The sequence below is a fragment of the Gopherus evgoodei genome, chromosome 11, assembly GCF_007399415.2.
Source record: "Gopherus evgoodei ecotype Sinaloan lineage chromosome 11, rGopEvg1_v1.p, whole genome shotgun sequence".
Taxonomy (NCBI): Eukaryota; Metazoa; Chordata; order Testudines; family Testudinidae; genus Gopherus; species Gopherus evgoodei.
In genome coordinates this window covers 31,750,371-31,767,596 of record NC_044332.1, presented here as the reverse complement: position 1 = coordinate 31,767,596, position 17,226 = coordinate 31,750,371, and positions in this window count along the sequence as shown.

Sequence of the window (17,226 nt, the reverse complement as noted above, 5' to 3'; positions counted from 1 at the left end):
ATAGGTAGCTCCTCCCACTGGGAGTCTCTGGCAAGCACTGGCCAGCAGGCACAGAAGGGTGCTGATTGGTCAGCATTCCCCAGCTCCAGGGATTTAGTCCAGTGCAAGGGCCATGTGGAGCCTCTTTCGGCTCCATTCCATAAGCCCACCTTGACCTACCCAAACTAAGCATAGGAACCCACCCTGACAGGTGCTGCGAGTCTAGCCAATTGCCAGTTTAGTGGGTCAAGAAGTAATTTTTTTCTCCCATGAGCCAATTGGCAGAGGACCAGAGAGTTTTTTTGCCTACCTCACAGCACCTTCAAGTCAAAAGTGGATTAGTAGGAACACACTTAATACCTAAATGGGTCAGTGGTGTTCATTACAACTTGTGGCTGGTTTCCAGTCTGGTGAAGAGAATATAATGAACAGTTCCCAGTGGTAAAAGACCTGGGATTTTGGTGATGGGATTTGGGCTCATGTGATAGGGTGAGACCTTGTGGGCCAAAGTCTCCACCCTGCTGCATCTTCTGTCTCCCTTATGGTGGGGAGGGTGCTAGGACTCAGAGAGAAGTGAGTCCTGAGTGCCAGGCTAAGGAAAGCCACTCCACATTAAGGGTTATAGGGTAAGGAGCCCTGGAACCAATTAAATATCTGGTATAGGAGTGTGTGTGTGATGGAAAGATAGCATCCCTCCATGTGTTAAATTTTAATAAAAGTTATGGCCTGCTTCTTAATTCTATGCATGTGTCTGTCCTCATTTTGCCACTGTGGACACATCAAATTATTGTTGCATGCAAGGTGGGGTTTTCAGAGTTCTCCTGTTTCTAGTAAAATATCTAGATGTAACTCTATTGAAGATGATCATGGCATGTTGTTCCAGTAGGGGAAGTGACTACATCACAATTTTATACCTCCTTTTTAAAATATCATAATCTAAATATCAGTTTGGATTTCAATTTTCTTTTGTTCATACCCTGTTTCAAAGCAGTCTCTACTTGTGCTTTCAAAGTTCTAGTGGACAATAAGAAAGCATCCCTACCTATAGCAATATTTCTTCAACAGCATGGAGGCAATGTAGTTCGTAATAAGGAAATTTTAGCAAAAGCCATTAAGGGCAGAAGCCACAGAAAACACAAAGAAGAAGAAAAAAGTTGCAGTGATCAGAAATCTCAGTTAAAAAAGCTAAATCTTAACACACAATCCAAGGGGAACCCCCCCCCAAATACTCCACATACATGCACACACTGATCAGATTCACAAAAACCTTTTACTCTTTTTTACCCTTAAGATTAAATGTCACACTGAAAAAACCCTGCTATTGTTACAAGTTTAACCCTTCTGCCAGTCAGAGTTGGCAGCAACAAGAGGCAGGTTCAGTATCTAGGGGTTTCTTTCCAACAATACAACACAACATTGGCTGGAGCTCCCACCCAGTGACCTGGGACAACTACACACCACACCCTGGGCACCTCAGTGCAGACCCAGAGTTCAGAGGTGCATCTGCAGAGTTCACCTCCTACCCTGGGTGGAGGACAGAGGGTAAGAAGGCATCTCACTCGCTCCGCTGTCCAGGCACTCACTCGCCACTCCTCTTCACTAGCCACCCTGCTGGCCAATCACTGTGCCTCTCTGCCAGCCGCCTTGTTGGCTGATCACCGCACCTCTCCACAGGGCTCTGCTCTGGTCCCCTTCAGCAGCTGCCTTGCCAGCCGATCATCGCACCTCTCCACCGGTGACCCTGCCAGCCGATTACTGATCCCCCAGGACATCTTCAGGTTGCATCACTTAACACAGCTCTCAGTGATTTCAGCCCTCAGTGATTTCAGCTGTTAGTGGGGGAGCCTCAGTGCTGGTGCACCTGGCCAGTCTCTTGCATCAGAGACTCTGTCCCAAAGCAGGTCTAACACTTATTAAGTATCGGCGATTTCAGCTCTGCAGTTGAAGACTCTCTGTTGAATCCATTGACATGCGTCCGACGAAGTGGGTATTTACCCACGAAAGCTCATGCTCCAATATGTCTGTTAGTCTATAAGGTGCCACAGGACTCTTTGCTGCTTTCATTAAATCTAAATTAGCTCTGTTGTTACACATTGGAAAAAGGAAGTCTCAAATGGTGTCTAAGACCCTTAAGCAGGGCCCACACCTCCAGGTACAAGTACCTGTTCCCACTCTCTCTCAGCAAACTGGGCTCTGGAACCCATGCCCCCTGCCTCTAACATCATATTATTTATAGTCATTTTCCTATTGTTTGGGAGGCAGCAGGAGTGTTTCTAGCTGAGTAGTATTGTTGCATAGATTAAGTGGAAGTGAGGTGATATCTCTGTGCTTGGGGTCAGCTAACCAGAGTCCTGCTGGGACCCAGTACTGCAGCATGTCTGAGGAATGAGTCGCTGCAGGAGGGGTGGGTAATTGTAGCTGAGTGAGCAGCCCTGGTCTGGCTGAAAGTTTGCCTCCCAGAGACCCTACCGAAAGAAAAAATTGAAAAATATTTAAATTTCATAGAAATTTGTTTATTTTCCATTCCAACTAACTCTTTCAGAAGAAGTAACTTGTTAGAAATGAGTTTTAGTCATTCCCGTTGGTCTTGTTAGATACTACAAGTTTTATTGCCACCATTAAACTCAGTAAAATCCATTTGCCCTTTGTATATGGCACGTCTGATAATAATGCAGCCTGACTGGATACATCTGATGTGTTAGAATACTCAATTTTATGATCATATTAATTATCTCTAGATTATTATTCCACAGCGTTTAGATTCTTGGGCAGCTCCAAAGTGTGTTAACTCTCCTATTTCTTTGAGCAGTTATGGTAGAGAGTACTAGCTCTTAATTCTTGTCTATGCAGTAGTGCTGGGGACTAGTTTAATTATGAAATACTGTAAACAGTTCCAGTGTGAGATTCAAGTCCTTAGCAGCCATGTAGCTTTTTATTCAGCCATGGATCCAATTCTCATTTGTGAGGCCAAATTTCAAAATGGTCCCCCAATGCTTTAAATAAATAAATGGGCTTTTTCTTTCATAATCTAAGAACAAATTATATACAAATTGAATTATAGTAGCCATGACAATTTTAAATCTAATTCATTTTTCCACTATTTATACTGAAAGAAATGCAAAAAGTAAACAATGAAATCAGACTAGTCAATTTTCCTTAATTGTAGTCAGTTTCTGGTTAGATTTGATTAAGGCTGACTGATTTTCATCCTTTAGCACAAGGCAGTAATGTTTGGCTTTAACACTTCAGAATGAAATTTTAAATGCTTCCATTGGGATTAGATATGTGTGTGTGTGCATTTGTTTAATTAAATGCATGGAAACCTCTCTCTTAGTAAAAATGAGCTTTTACTCAACCTAAAGCTAAGGTTACAGATAGATTTGACTTGTTGGTGTCTTTGACTGCTATTGGTTGGTAGGGTGCATGTGTTTTGTGTCCCAGAATGCAGTGGTTCTCAGCCATGAGTATGCATGCCCCTGGGGGTATGCAAAGGTCTTCCAGGGGGTACATCAACTCATCTAGAGGTTTGCCTAGTTTTACAACAGGCTAAATAAAAAACACTAGCAGTCAGTACAAAATAAAATTTCATAGTGACAATGATCTGTTTATACTGCTCTATACGCTACACACTGAAATGTAAGTACAATATTTATATGGCAACTGATTTATATGATATAATAAAAAATGAGACAGTCAGCATTTTTTTCAGTAGTACTATGCTATGACACTTTTGTATTTTTATGTCTGATTGTGTAAGCGAGTAGTTTTTAAGTGAGGTGAAACTTGGAGTATGCAAGACAAATCAGACTCCCGAAAGGAGTACGGTAGCATGGAAAGGTTCAGAGCCACTGCCCTGATGAATGATGCTCCAGAACTGCTCCCAAGTGCATATAATCATGTTGCCCTCAAATTGACATCCTGTATTTCATCATTTTTGAACCATATAGAAAATTTGTTTATTCACACACTTTTCTGGACCAGGTCCAGATTCCTTCCATTCTGCATAGCTTAATGACTTTTCCCAAAGTATCTATCCTTTTAAAAGTCCAGAAGTTGGAAGACATTTACTACATATTTACTACCAATACTACTAATACTAATAATACTACTAATAGCTGGAGAGGTAGCAGAAACAAAACATTGAGGAAAGAAAGCACATCTGCCTGAATGAGTTTTGTTGATGACTGTGATGTACTAGCCACTTTAGGAAAAACTGAGGAACAGTGAGTAGGCCACAACATGTTTCATTTATTCCCATCTTCAGGGCCCCTTCAAAACTGCTTGAGGGGTGTAAAGAGGTCTCAGTGAAAATGAATCTGGTCCAGAGTATTTAGCTATGATGGGTATCCTCGAAGGCAGGGGTGGGCAAACTATGGCCCGGGGGCCACATCTGGCCCCTCAGACATTTTAATCCAGCCCTAGAGTTCTGGGGAATAGGGTCTGGGGCTTGGCCCACTCTAGCCGGGGAGCGGGGTCGTGGGCTTGCCCCACTCTGCACATGCCAGGGTGCTGCGTGGCTCTCAGAAGCAGCAGCATGTCCCCCCTTTGCCTTCTATTCATAGGGGAAGCCAGGGGACTCTGCACATTGCCCCCGCAGCTCCCATTGGCCAGCAACTGCAGCCAAGGGAGCTACAGGGGCAGCGCCTGTGGGCAGGACAACATGCAGAGTCGCTTGGCCGCGCTTCCATGTAGGAGCTGGAGGAGGAACATGCTGCTGCTTCCAGGAGCTGCTTGACATAAGCACTGCCTGGAGCTTGCACCCCTGACCCCCTCTTGCCCTCCAAACTCCTTGGTCCCAGCCCGGAGCACCCTCCTGCACCCCCAACCCCCCATCCCCTCCCGCATCCCAACCCCCAATTTCATGAGCATTCACGGGCTGTCATACAATTTCCATACCCAGATGTGGCCCTCGGGCCAAAAATTTTGCACACCCCTGAACATTTGATTCAGATATGTATCTAGAAATTACTTGAGTTTATCCAAATGTCTTTTTGATCTAGAAAGCCTGTGAGATTTTCAGTTCAACCTCCTGCTCAGGCATATGTAATATGGTAATAGCCTTTGTTGTTATGCTTCAGCACTTCCTACCTGTTACAATAGTGTATAACTACTTGCGATACTGACATCTAGTGATAGCTTAATATATAGCCAGACAGACTTTTTTTTTTTGGTCATTAACCTTCCATAGGGTACATCCATTAAGCCATACTGTCTTCCTATGTTTTTTCTGCAACTTGCTTGTCAGATCTTCACTGGCCTCAGGAAATACAGAAACATACCAAAATAAAACAGATAAATCAAGCTGTTTTGACCCTCACAATACATTGGATGGAAACATTTACGTGTCGTCATTTTATATTTATCACAATTTAACTAATGGATTAAGATCATCTACTACTTTTTTTTTTAAATGTACTACAAAAATGTGTGATTCCTGTCCAAAGGGATTTATGAGAGATCAGGAACTTTGCTGATATGTTCTGAGACCTAATCAGAAGTAGCCTGATTTTTAAAGCCAAGTTGTCAAAGCAAATTTTTCAGCACGTAACAAGTTCTCCTTAGCATGACTGTGCTAGTGTGATTTTTCAAAGTTCCATAATAACAAGCCATTACACAAAGTTGCCAACTCAGATTAAGTGATCTGGTAAAGGGAGTAAACAGTGAAGTGGCTAGTTTTGTATCATCTTCAAATTTTATCAAGATAGTTAAGTTCAAAGCAGACTGTGAAGAGTTACAAAGGGATTTCACAAAACTGGGTGACTGGGAAACAAAACTGCAGATGAAATTCATTGTTGATAAATGCAAAGTAATGCACATTGGAAAACATTATCTCAGCTCTACATGTAAAATGATGGGATCTAAATTAGTTGTTTCCACTCAAGAAAAAAGATCTTGGCGTCATTGTGGATGGTTCTCTTGATAATATCCACTCAGTGTGCAGTGGCAGTCAAAAAAGCAAACAGAATGTTGGGAATCATTAAGAAAGGGATAGATAATACAACAGAAAGTATCATATTATCTCTACATAAATACATGGTATTCCCACATCTTGAATACTTTGTGCAGATCTTGATGTCCCATCTCAAAACAGTTATATTGAAATTGGAAAAGGTAAAGAAAAGGGCAACAAAAATTATTAGGGATATGGAATAGCTTCCATATGAGGAGAGAGAAATAAAACTGGGCTTTTCAGCATGGAAAAGAGACAACTAAGGGGGGATATGATAGAGGTCTAACAGCATGACAGATGTGGAGAAAGTATATAAGAAAGTGTTATTTACTCCTTCTCATAACACAAGAACTAGGGGTCACCAAATGAAATTAATAGGCAGCAAGTTTAAAAACAAATAAAAACAAGTATTTCTTCAGTCAACCAGTGGAACCCTTTGCCAGAGAATTTTGTGAAGGCCAAACCACTAACAGGGTTCAAAAAAGAACTGGATAAATTCATAGAGGATAGGTCCATCAATGACTATTAGCCAGAATGGGCAGGGATGGTGTCCCTAGCCCCTGTTTGCCATAAGCTGGGAATGGGTGGCAGGGGATGGATCACTTTAAGATTTGTTCTGTTCATTCCCTCTGAAGCACCTGGCATTAGCCACTTTTGGAGGATAGGATACTGGGCCAGATGAACTTTGGTCTGACCCAGTATGGCTGTTATGTTCTTATTTCATCACATCTTACAATGTCTAGAGTTTTGTAAAAACCTTAGACCCTGAGTAATGCCTCCTTACTTGTAATCACTTCAAATCCTTCTGTCGTTAATAAACTTTTTTATTTTATCTAAACTAGTGTGCTTAGACTGAAGTGTTTGGGAAACTCCATTTGAGATGACAGGATTTGTGTACATCATTTTCTATTAATAAAATGATGGACTTTATATGAGCTTGTGTTGTCCACAAGAGGGCTGGGTAGTACAAGATACATTTCTATGGGGAAGTCTGGGACTGGAAATTTTCTGGTGTTGCTCTGCAGTGTAATTCAAGAGTGACTGGCCACAGCACTCATACAGTACAGCTGGGAGTAATTTACATGCTGGAGGCTGCATGTGAGCAGACCAGGAGTGGTTGCTCTCACACTGAAGCAGTGTAAAAGGTATTGCGAAGATGCAGTTGTTCAACAGTCCAGATTGTATTCTGGATAACCCTTTACATTGTTTCCACAGGGAAATATTAAAATTGCAAATTTGATAAGAGAAGTATTTCCTTTTCCACCCTCTTTGCTGAGCTCAGCAAGTTCTGTTGCTTGATTTTGTTGTGCATTAACTGAAATATTATGGGATGAAATATGTTGTAAAGAGAATAATACTATGAAACAAAAGAAAGGTATCTTCAGGGAATATGGATGTATCCTTATGTAGTCACAGTATCTAAATGTAAAACTCGTACTTTAACCAACCATGCTTCTTAACCGATTCCTGTAATCTGAAATTGACCTCAGTTAAACATCTTTGATTGCATAAAAACGTTTGATTTGATTTTGGGGTGACAATTCAGGTCAATTCTTATTTTGCTGAACCAGTTCATCCATCTTCAGTTTTTTAGAAGAGAAAAAAGCCATCAGAAATTATATACTTAGCTTAAGAGACTTTACTGTTTGCAGGTTGTTCCTATTCACCTGTAAGTTTAATAACTTTTATCTTTGTTGGAAGCTCATTATATTTAGATTCTAATTGTTGTACTGAATCCTAGACTGTACTTAGTTGTTTTACATGTGTCACACACCAAGAGAACCAGAGTAAAGAGGCATGTAAAACTAGTCTGGCATGTGTTTTCTGTATCTCAGTATCATCTCTGAAGGCACTGCCTCAGGCAACTGGTCTGTAACAAAGCTTACTTTGGACATCAAAGACTGGAAAATCACAATAGAAAAATTAACTGTCACAGCCATTTTCTGGAGTCACACATTCACAGACCCACTTACCAAACATGACTAAGCTTATCTGCTCTTATTGCATTGATCTATGTTACAGGGGTCCCCATCAGAGCAGAGTTGCATCTACTACAAGACAAAGAAATGGTTTTGCCACAAGCATATCTTGAGTCCTGGCCCACAAAAGAATGCCTCTTCAAGAGCAGCATATCAGTCCTGGCTGTCAATTTGAGATAAACTATTCAACACTGAATGGTGTCTTCACCGTTTCTTTCCTACCGTATCCTCTACATTTCTTCATACTGGTAGCCATGCTGAAATCTGGTGCAACAATATTGGCTTAAATCGTCATTCAGCTATGAATTCCTGTGGATACCAAATACCCTACATTTACTTACAAGCATGAAGTGGATCAGTAACAACAACTTGTGGGAATGCGGCTGTACTTCCAGGTTCCCAAAGTCAGCATAGGTGCTGGAAGTAAGGGTGTGAGGGGTGATGCTGTACCCCCTGGCTTGAAGTGGTTTCTATTATATGCAGAGTTTACAGTTTGGTTCAATGGCTTTAAGCATCCCCACTATACAAATTGTTCCAGCACCTCTGCAAGTAAGTAACTATTGCTTCTATGTAATTATTTCCTCTTTATTATATTTATTCAAGGCATTTGTGTTCACTACTCTGGTACCCCACAGATGGGCATCCTGAAAAGTGGATGGCTTATAGGTATAAATCAATAACCCCATTTTTCTAAACTTCATATCATGTGCAAACAAATATAACATTTATAACATCAGCAGCATACACAAAAATTCCATGCAGCCAAGAATTTGACAACAAATAGCCATGTGTTCTTCACATGGGATATTCCTCACAGCAGAAGGATTCTGCACTCCCTTTGCACAAGGGCTTGAGCAATTCAGTAGTGCAACGGCAACTTGAATCCTGTTTTTTTTAAGTTACTGAGTTTATGAAAAACTCACTTTATTGTGCAATAAAATGAATTTGTTTGTAACATCACACAAATTAGACATTTCTTTGTCCAAACTTACATTGAACAAATTCTTACTCACCTTGAATTAGTCACGCTTGCAATGTCCAATGGGACTAGTTTCTCTTGTATGTAGGCCAAATTTGTCATTTCACTGACATTCAATATTTGAGATCAACTGGACTATTCCAGAAGTGATGTTCTATTCAAGTATCAGAGGGTAGCCGTGTTAGTCTGGATCTGTAAAAGCAGCAAAGAATCCTGTGGCACCTTATAGACTAACAGACGTTTTGGAGCATGAGCTTTCGTGGGCGAATACCCACTTCCTCAGATGCATGTAATGGAAATATCCAGGGGCAGGTATATATATGTGTGCTAGCAAGCAAGCTAGAGATAACGAGGTCAGTTAATCAGGGAGGATGAGGCCCTGTTCTAGCAGAAAGCTCATGCTCCAAAACGTCTGTTAGTCTATAAGGCGCCACAGGATTCTTTGCTGCTTTTACGTTCTATTCAAGGTGAGCCAGGATAACAGAATCTGGGCCACCGATAGGCTGAAGTCTAAAAACATCCAATAATCCCTAATGTTTTAAAGTTTAGCAACTCCTGAGTTATCTGCATAACTCAAAACACAGAAAAAATATTTTCTTCAATTTTCCTAAACAGTTGCCTTTGAGCTGAGATCAAACATGACAGATTTCAGCCTAAAAGGAGTTTTTTTCAGTCTGTTATGAACATTTGAAAAACAAGGGCTTAAATGATTAATTTATCACAACATTCACCACTGAAAACTATAACAAAAAACTTGTTTCTAAAAATAATTTCTGCAGATTGGTGTCAGTAATATGCTGGAAAAATAAGATCCATAATTCAGCTCCTTTATAAACTATCACAGTTATATTAAATCACACTCGTGGTATGATATACTACACTAATATAATCCTTTCTTTATGTTTGTTGCCTTTTTAATATCATTGGAGATAGTTCCTTCTGTAGGGAACAGAGAATAAATGGAATAAAGCTTATAGCTTGTAATATAGGAAGTGCCAGTTGCATTATTCCACTTATAATTAATTTCAACTCTACTTCTTTTGAAATGCTAATGGAATTTGAATAATCCAGTTTGAATGTAACAAGTAAATTAATTAAGGGAAGTTTCTTATTATATTTTTTTAACTAACTAAACCAGAGTTGTTAGCTCCTCTAGGTACAATGTTAGAGAACAGATGGTCATCTTTTCACCTTAAGAAAATTGGTGTTTGATACTGAAATCTTGATCACCTACCATCTGCCTGCTAATGATTAGTAGCGGCAGCATCATTTGTCTGTATGTACTCTAGGAGAAGGAGTAATGTCTCTTGGACAACTTTGAGCACTTTAATGGATGTCAGTTCACCTACAAAGTGAGTAAAACCACATATTAGGGAACAGACAAAACCAATGGCCTTTCATTTTATGTATAGTATTCTGTATCTCAGCTGAGGTTCCAAGCAAAATAAAGATTATGCAGTTCAATTTGCTGCAAATGGTTGTTGCTAGCCACACAGAGCAATGTACAAAATTGTAGTTGTCTCCAAAAAAGCTAAGGAATAATGTGAAAACTGTATTACGTCTCACCTATAAAAACAAACTGTTCTGAGCAGTCACATCGAAGGTCAAAGATAAAATCTTAACAAAAAAATCATTACAATTCCTTGAGAGTACCTTTTCAGTGGATAACTATCCAGAATTCCTTTTACAAGCACTCATGGCCACATGATCCTAATACATACAAGTATTTAATTTCCCTGTTCCACATAACATAAGAAAAAATACAGCAAACAATTCATTTATTACACCAAAGAAACATCATAAGACATCACTGGGTACTCTAAACAACCTTCATATTTTGTCACTGTAGTCTTTAGCTGAGGGACATGCTGTAACTAGACAAGTTCAACCAAATGGATTTGGTTGGGGCTTTTTTAGATATAGAGAGACAGAGAGAGATACATAATTCCTTTGATCGCCAACCAGAGGTTCTAGATATAGTGGTCAAAAAAATTTAAGGGCGGCCCGAAAGGTTCACCTGCAAGAAATGAAAGTATCCACAAGAGCTTCTAGTGTACAAACAGGCATTAATAGAAAAAGAGTGAAATTCACCACTCTGCAGAGACAAACCACAGGATCTACACATCCTATAGGTTTATGCACTGGTTCTGAGGATTTAAGCAGCATTCAGGCTTTGTGCTGACTCTCTGTGAATTACACCCACAACTGATCATTAATTGCCTATGTGCCCGTTTGCATGTGCATTGTTCTGATGGTTCATACAGTACACCCTCCTTCAAAAATCTGTCCTGTTATTTCTATAATGTTTGCAATATTCTAAAAACTGCTGTTCTAATTTTAGTGAAAGGCAAGTCATAGAGCTGAATCTTTGCTTAAGTCTCTTGCCCACTAATGCTTAGATATATTTATCCAAACTGCTTGGGTCTAGAATGAGACTGGAAATCCTGATTAAATAATAACCAGGGTTCTGTTGTGGGAAAAGTGGAAAGATGTAATTCCAGTTATCTTGGAAATACTACAAATAAACCTCTCTTGCACTTTTCCAGTGCTGCTGTGTGCAGTCTGTGCTGAAACCAGGAAGAAGAGAAGCACAGGAGATTGAGAGCGAGTGCAAAAGAGAAAAACTAAAACAAATTTTTCAAAGCTCAAGAGATCAAGTTCTAAATTTGAGTCAGTTCTTTTATTTTACTCAAAATACCTTCTCCAGCCCCACCATTTCTTTTTAACTTGAGAAGAGTTAAGATGAATGGAGTGCTCATGATTGCTACTTGACTGATGTCCCTTAAAACAGAAATCCTGTATTGTACTACAGAACCCATATAACAAGGCAAATTTCACCAAATTACCTGACAACATGCCGAAAACCTGATCTATAGAGGGACCCTCATGGATGACAGTAGCAATACTATTTATATAGCATGCTTATTTCAAGAAACTAAAAGCACTGTACACATTTGGGTCCCATTTTACCTATGGGGAAACACAGGCTCAGAGTGAAGTGATGTGCTCAAGGTCACAAAGAAAAGGCTAGAGCATCCTCTTTATGTAACCCTTCTGCCCCTCTGAGTTGGCAGCAACAAGGGCCGGGTTCAGTATCCAGGGGTTCCGTTTCAGTAACACAATGCATAACCGGCTCGAGCCCCCACCCAGTGACCTGGGACACTCACATACCACACCCCCCTGGGCGCCTCTAGGAGGCAATACTTCCCCTCTCGCAAGCACGGAGTCTGAGTGTAGCAAAATCTTTTTAATAAAGGAAGGAATTAATGCGGCATCCCACTGGAGAAACACCACAAACAGGGTTATAACACAAACCATAAACAAAAACCCACCTCCAAGTACTTTTGACACTGTCCTTTTTCCCCTTAGGGTTTTAAGTCCAATCACCCCAAAGTCCAACAACCCAAAAGTCTCTGGTCAATGCCACCCCAGAGTTCGAGAGTTTATCTGCAGAGGTCCCTCCCCCCAGCCTGGATAGAAAGGGGCACCTTACGTGGTCCTGGGCCAACTGCCCTGCCTCTCCATGGGTTCTGCTTCCACCTTCTCCACGAACTGCTCTGCTTTACCAGCCACTGCACGCTACTCCTCCAGCCGTCCTCAGACACTGCTCCGCTCCACCAGCTGCTCTGCTCCATGAGCTGCTCCGGTTCTCTCTGCAAACTGCTCGGCTCCGCTCGCTCTGTGGGCCGCTCCAACCGTCCCACAGCTACTCCGCTCTGTCAGCCACTCTGCTGCCACCAGCTGTCCCATGATCCGCTCCAGCCGTCCCCACAAACTGCTCCACTCCGCCAGCAGCTCTGTTCCACAATATAGCTTTGGGCTCCCCACTAGTTAGCACCGTACTCAGTGCTCTCAGCTCAGTGATTTTAGCTTTTTAGTGATTTTCAGCTCTTAGTGATTCCAGCTCATAGTAGGGGAGCCCCAGTGCTAGTGCACCATTAGCCCAAAGTGAGTTCAGCTCAGTAACCTGTATTTAAATTCTTGAGGGAATAAAAAAATCAACTCTGACATTCCACAGTGGAGAAAGGAGGGGGTGCAACTGGTGCTTCTGGCTCCACAAGGAGACTACACCACCAGGCACAAATACCTGTCCCCAGCCTCTCTCAATTCTCTGGGTTTTGGAACCCATGTCCCATGTCTAGCCAGTACCGCCCAACTGAGGGTGAGCAATTTGTCACCAAGCAGTCCCACAGCTTGGGAGTCTGGGATAGGGTAGGCGTGCCTATGCAAATACACTCTCTGAAATTCTTTCCACCAGATGTCAGTGTAGAGCTTATCCTGACTCTGCTTACATCTATAAAATATTTGAAATATTGGCAGCTAAGCGTGCCATTTAATGGCACTATGTGGTGATTTCTGTGATACGGCTATTTCTCACCCAAGAACCTACCAAGACTGCTAACTCTTAACACATTAGGACACTGAACAGCCTTCATGTGCCTAATTATGTAACATAAAATACAGGGAACTCTAGGCAAGTTATCCATGTGTGCACATCAGTACGAAGATTAATACCCTTGTCATTTTATCCTGGACTGTGTAAACTGGAGATGATATTCTTATTCATACAAATGTCTACACGTTTAAAAGCAAATAAACAAGCTATTTATAGCTCCCTTCATGCCCTGGCAATACTTTCTAGAGAGTCTGCATGCTATCCGAGATTTTAATATGAAATGAAAAATGGAGACAGTTAAATATCTAACCAAATATAGAGAAATATATTGAATTAATAACAAGTCAGACAACCAAAAACAGGATTAAAACATTGGAGATCTGCTACAAGTTTCCCAAAAGAAAGACATTTACAGTTAAGGATTTAATTTCAAAGAATGAACAGGAAAGCATTGAATTTTCCCCCTTCAATGTCTGTCTCTGTCTTGTATTCTTGATATCAGTCAGATGGAGTTTTCATTGTAGCTCCTGAATGGCTTTAACTTAATGAGAATGTGTCACAGAGTTGTAATTATAACATGGGCTATTTACTTGCAAACATTTAAAACCAATGTAATAGATCTTAGATTTTGTATTTATTTACACATTCTCTTCAATTTTGTCATATTCTATAACTAACGTTACTAAACAAAGCTGCTCCAGGTGCTATCTTGGGCCAAATTCATGAGTAGCAAAAGCAGATCCATCTCCATTGGCTTCAGTGGAGTTGAGATTATTTCTGTCAGTTATGAATGTAATTCTTTGTGTAATTTTTCATCCTGTGTTTAAACCAGTTTAAGATAGGGAGTTATGAATGTGTTGGCAGATTATCTGAACCCTCAATACCAGCCTGTGCAGAGCTACTTTAATACACTTAATCTCTTCAAATCACTACTATCTGGATGGGTAGCAAGTGTCCCTGTGGTTGTGATATGTTTTACTCTAGATTTTGTCATCTAGGGGAAGAATAATTACAGAGGTTTTTTTACAAAATTAATATACTTTAATTGTATAATTATAACCATGGTGACACAATATAGCACGATTCATCGGGGGTCATATATGATTTCTCAAAAAATTGTGGAGGATCTATTTTATTCAGTGAGGTAAAATGGCCTTCTTGCCAGATTTTGTGAGATATTAGAAAGAGAATTCAGAACTCCAACTAAACCATTTGGCCTCGAACAGTTTCTCTGATTGCTTCCCAAGCACACCCATGTTGTGTCTGGACATCAAAACTTGTTCCAAATAAAAACTAAGAAGCCCTTCCGCATTAGGGCTGTCTCTCAGAAGGGTATGCCTCAAGGTAAGTCTGATCTATCTGCTCCTCATGTTGAACAAACTGCCCCTCTTATCCCCCATCACTTAGACTGTGCCAACCCAGCTAGGCTTATAACAGAGGAAGCTATTTCAACTGTTTATTATACTTTGAAAGGCTCCTCTCTTCTTCTGACCCAATAGATGAGCCAATGTTCACTTACACCTAGATAGCTTATCTGGTTTATAAATCAGTTCACACGTAGTGAGGATTTCTGCTTAAAGCCTTTACTTTTAACTTATCTGTAGAAAGTTTTGTATAAAAGTATTAACTCACTAATATAATTTGCGTTCTTCTACATAATAGTACAATTGCACAACTTGTTATATTTAAGGATTTTTAAAAATGAGTGCTTCTTGTAATAGTAACTACTGAAGTCAATGGATCAGAACCATTGTCATGTGACACGGATATTTGGCTTTGAAGCCTTGACCCAGGTCATGTCACTAATCAAAGAAGCTCAGTTTCTTGCCACAACTCCTGTGTATCAAATCCAATCTATTTTTCTGATGTCCCAAGTATAAAAATGCATCCACTTGTTTGTGCAAAAGACAACACATGTAAAGTCAATATTTTCCCTGTGGTACTGTGTGGCCCATTGCTAGTTGTGGATAAAAATGTATTTACTCCCATAATCTAATATTACATTGCAATTCAACGTAAAGGAGTCTTCAAGTTATTAGACTAAAATGTGATATACTTTACAGATTATGGAATAGGTGACAATAATTTAAACTGGATTTACCCCAAACTCAAACTAAACCAATCTGGAAGTTTAGTTCATTTGTATTTTACTGGCCGTTTTGTTGTACATCGAGATGATTTAGTTCAACAAGATGCTAAGTAAATTGAAGTTCTTGTTGTTAGTTTTTTTCTCCACCTCCTCCACCTCCAGTAGAAGAAAAGGGAAAAGTAAATGGAAAAGGTCATCATAAGAGGAAAAATATATTTTATAACAGATGAGGGCATGTCGCAAATAGTAGGGAAGAAAAACAAAAATTAAAAAATAAGAATAGTTTGGCAGTATCCTTTACAATTGTAATTGATTAATCATAGTGACAAGGAAGTGGAATGCTCTTCAGTAGCTGTGATGCAAGAATCCATTGTTCCATGTTCCCTAGCAGCAGCATATTGACTTATCATAGCTGTCTGTAATATTTATATAGCATTTCACTTCAAATAGCCGCTTAATAATTTCTAATCTCAACAATGATATAGAAACCACTATTTCTTACTCATCAAGCCACTGCCAAATGTCAAAATCCCTGTTTTGTGTTATTGGTTAGTAGGAGTCTGAATTTATTAATGATCTTATAACCACTTCCCATTTAAAAAGAAAAAAGTATTGAGTAAAAGAAAAGCCCTATTTACAAAAACCTAATATACATCTTTTAGAGTCAGAGTAGAATTGTTTGAAGACAATTCACTCTTTCAATTCTTACTGTACTAGTTTTATGAAGTCCCATTACCACTGCTTTTTTTCCAGCTAAAACGATCTTTTAACAATGTATCTTTCCTCTATCATTGGTGTTAAGTTCCTTGTTTGCTTGTAGTGAGGTTACCTATTTCTCCTCTTCTGCTTCTGCTTCTGCCTCTTCTCTTCTGCTTCCAGACTAAGCCAAAAAGCTACAATACTTTTTCTTTTAAAGGAGGAAGGAGTGTGTGACAGTTCCAGGGGCACATGGTACTGAGGGTCACCCTGTTAGCCCCTGCCTCTGGTGTGAGAGAGCCTTGCCTGTGCCTGACTGTGTATCAGCTCCCTGACACCACCAGCCTTTTAGCCACTCAAGCTCTTCCCTCTGGGTTATGCCAGCCCTCTTTTCACCTGGCAAGTTAACAATAGGTGCACCCCAGTCTCTTTGAATTGTTCCCTTATGATATCCAGTCACTGACCCGGACTACTCACAGAAATTCCAGACCCTCTGCCCCAAAAGTGCAGTGTACCCCAGCTGACCAGTTTTACCTTCAATCACTCCTCCAGTAAACCACATAGCATTTGCAAGCACTTATAGTAAAACAAAAGCAGGTTTATTTAAGGAAGGGTTAAGATTTAAATATAAAGGAGAGAAAGTGATTAAATCAGTGATTACAACACAAAATAAAATCATAAAACATAAACCTGGGTCAATGATTATTAATGATTACCATTCATATCTAATAAAGTAGGTTCCCCCTCACCCCCAAATTTTTTCCCCTTATTTTGGTTTTAGAAGACGCAAGATCTAAAAAAATCTGAAAATTCCCTATCCACAAGGGATTTCCTTGGTGAGTAGACAAAGTACTTCTTCCTCTTTTGTGTTACACTGAAACAGTCTTTTGTTCCTATTTCATAGGCAGGGCCAATCCCTGTCTTCCTCTAATTTTCCTTTTTTACCTTTATATGGTCTCCATTATTTCCATTTGCAGATGGTTTTTCCATTGAAAGTCTTAGCACTGCGCAAGGCTGAACCATCGAGCCTTGCATTGCATCATCAGCTAAACAGGGTAGGGTGACAACTCCCTCCTGCCTGAATGGGCCATCACCAAGAGATATTGTCCACTGGTGACTAATTTTTACTCAAGTCCATAAATCTTACTTTCAGTATAA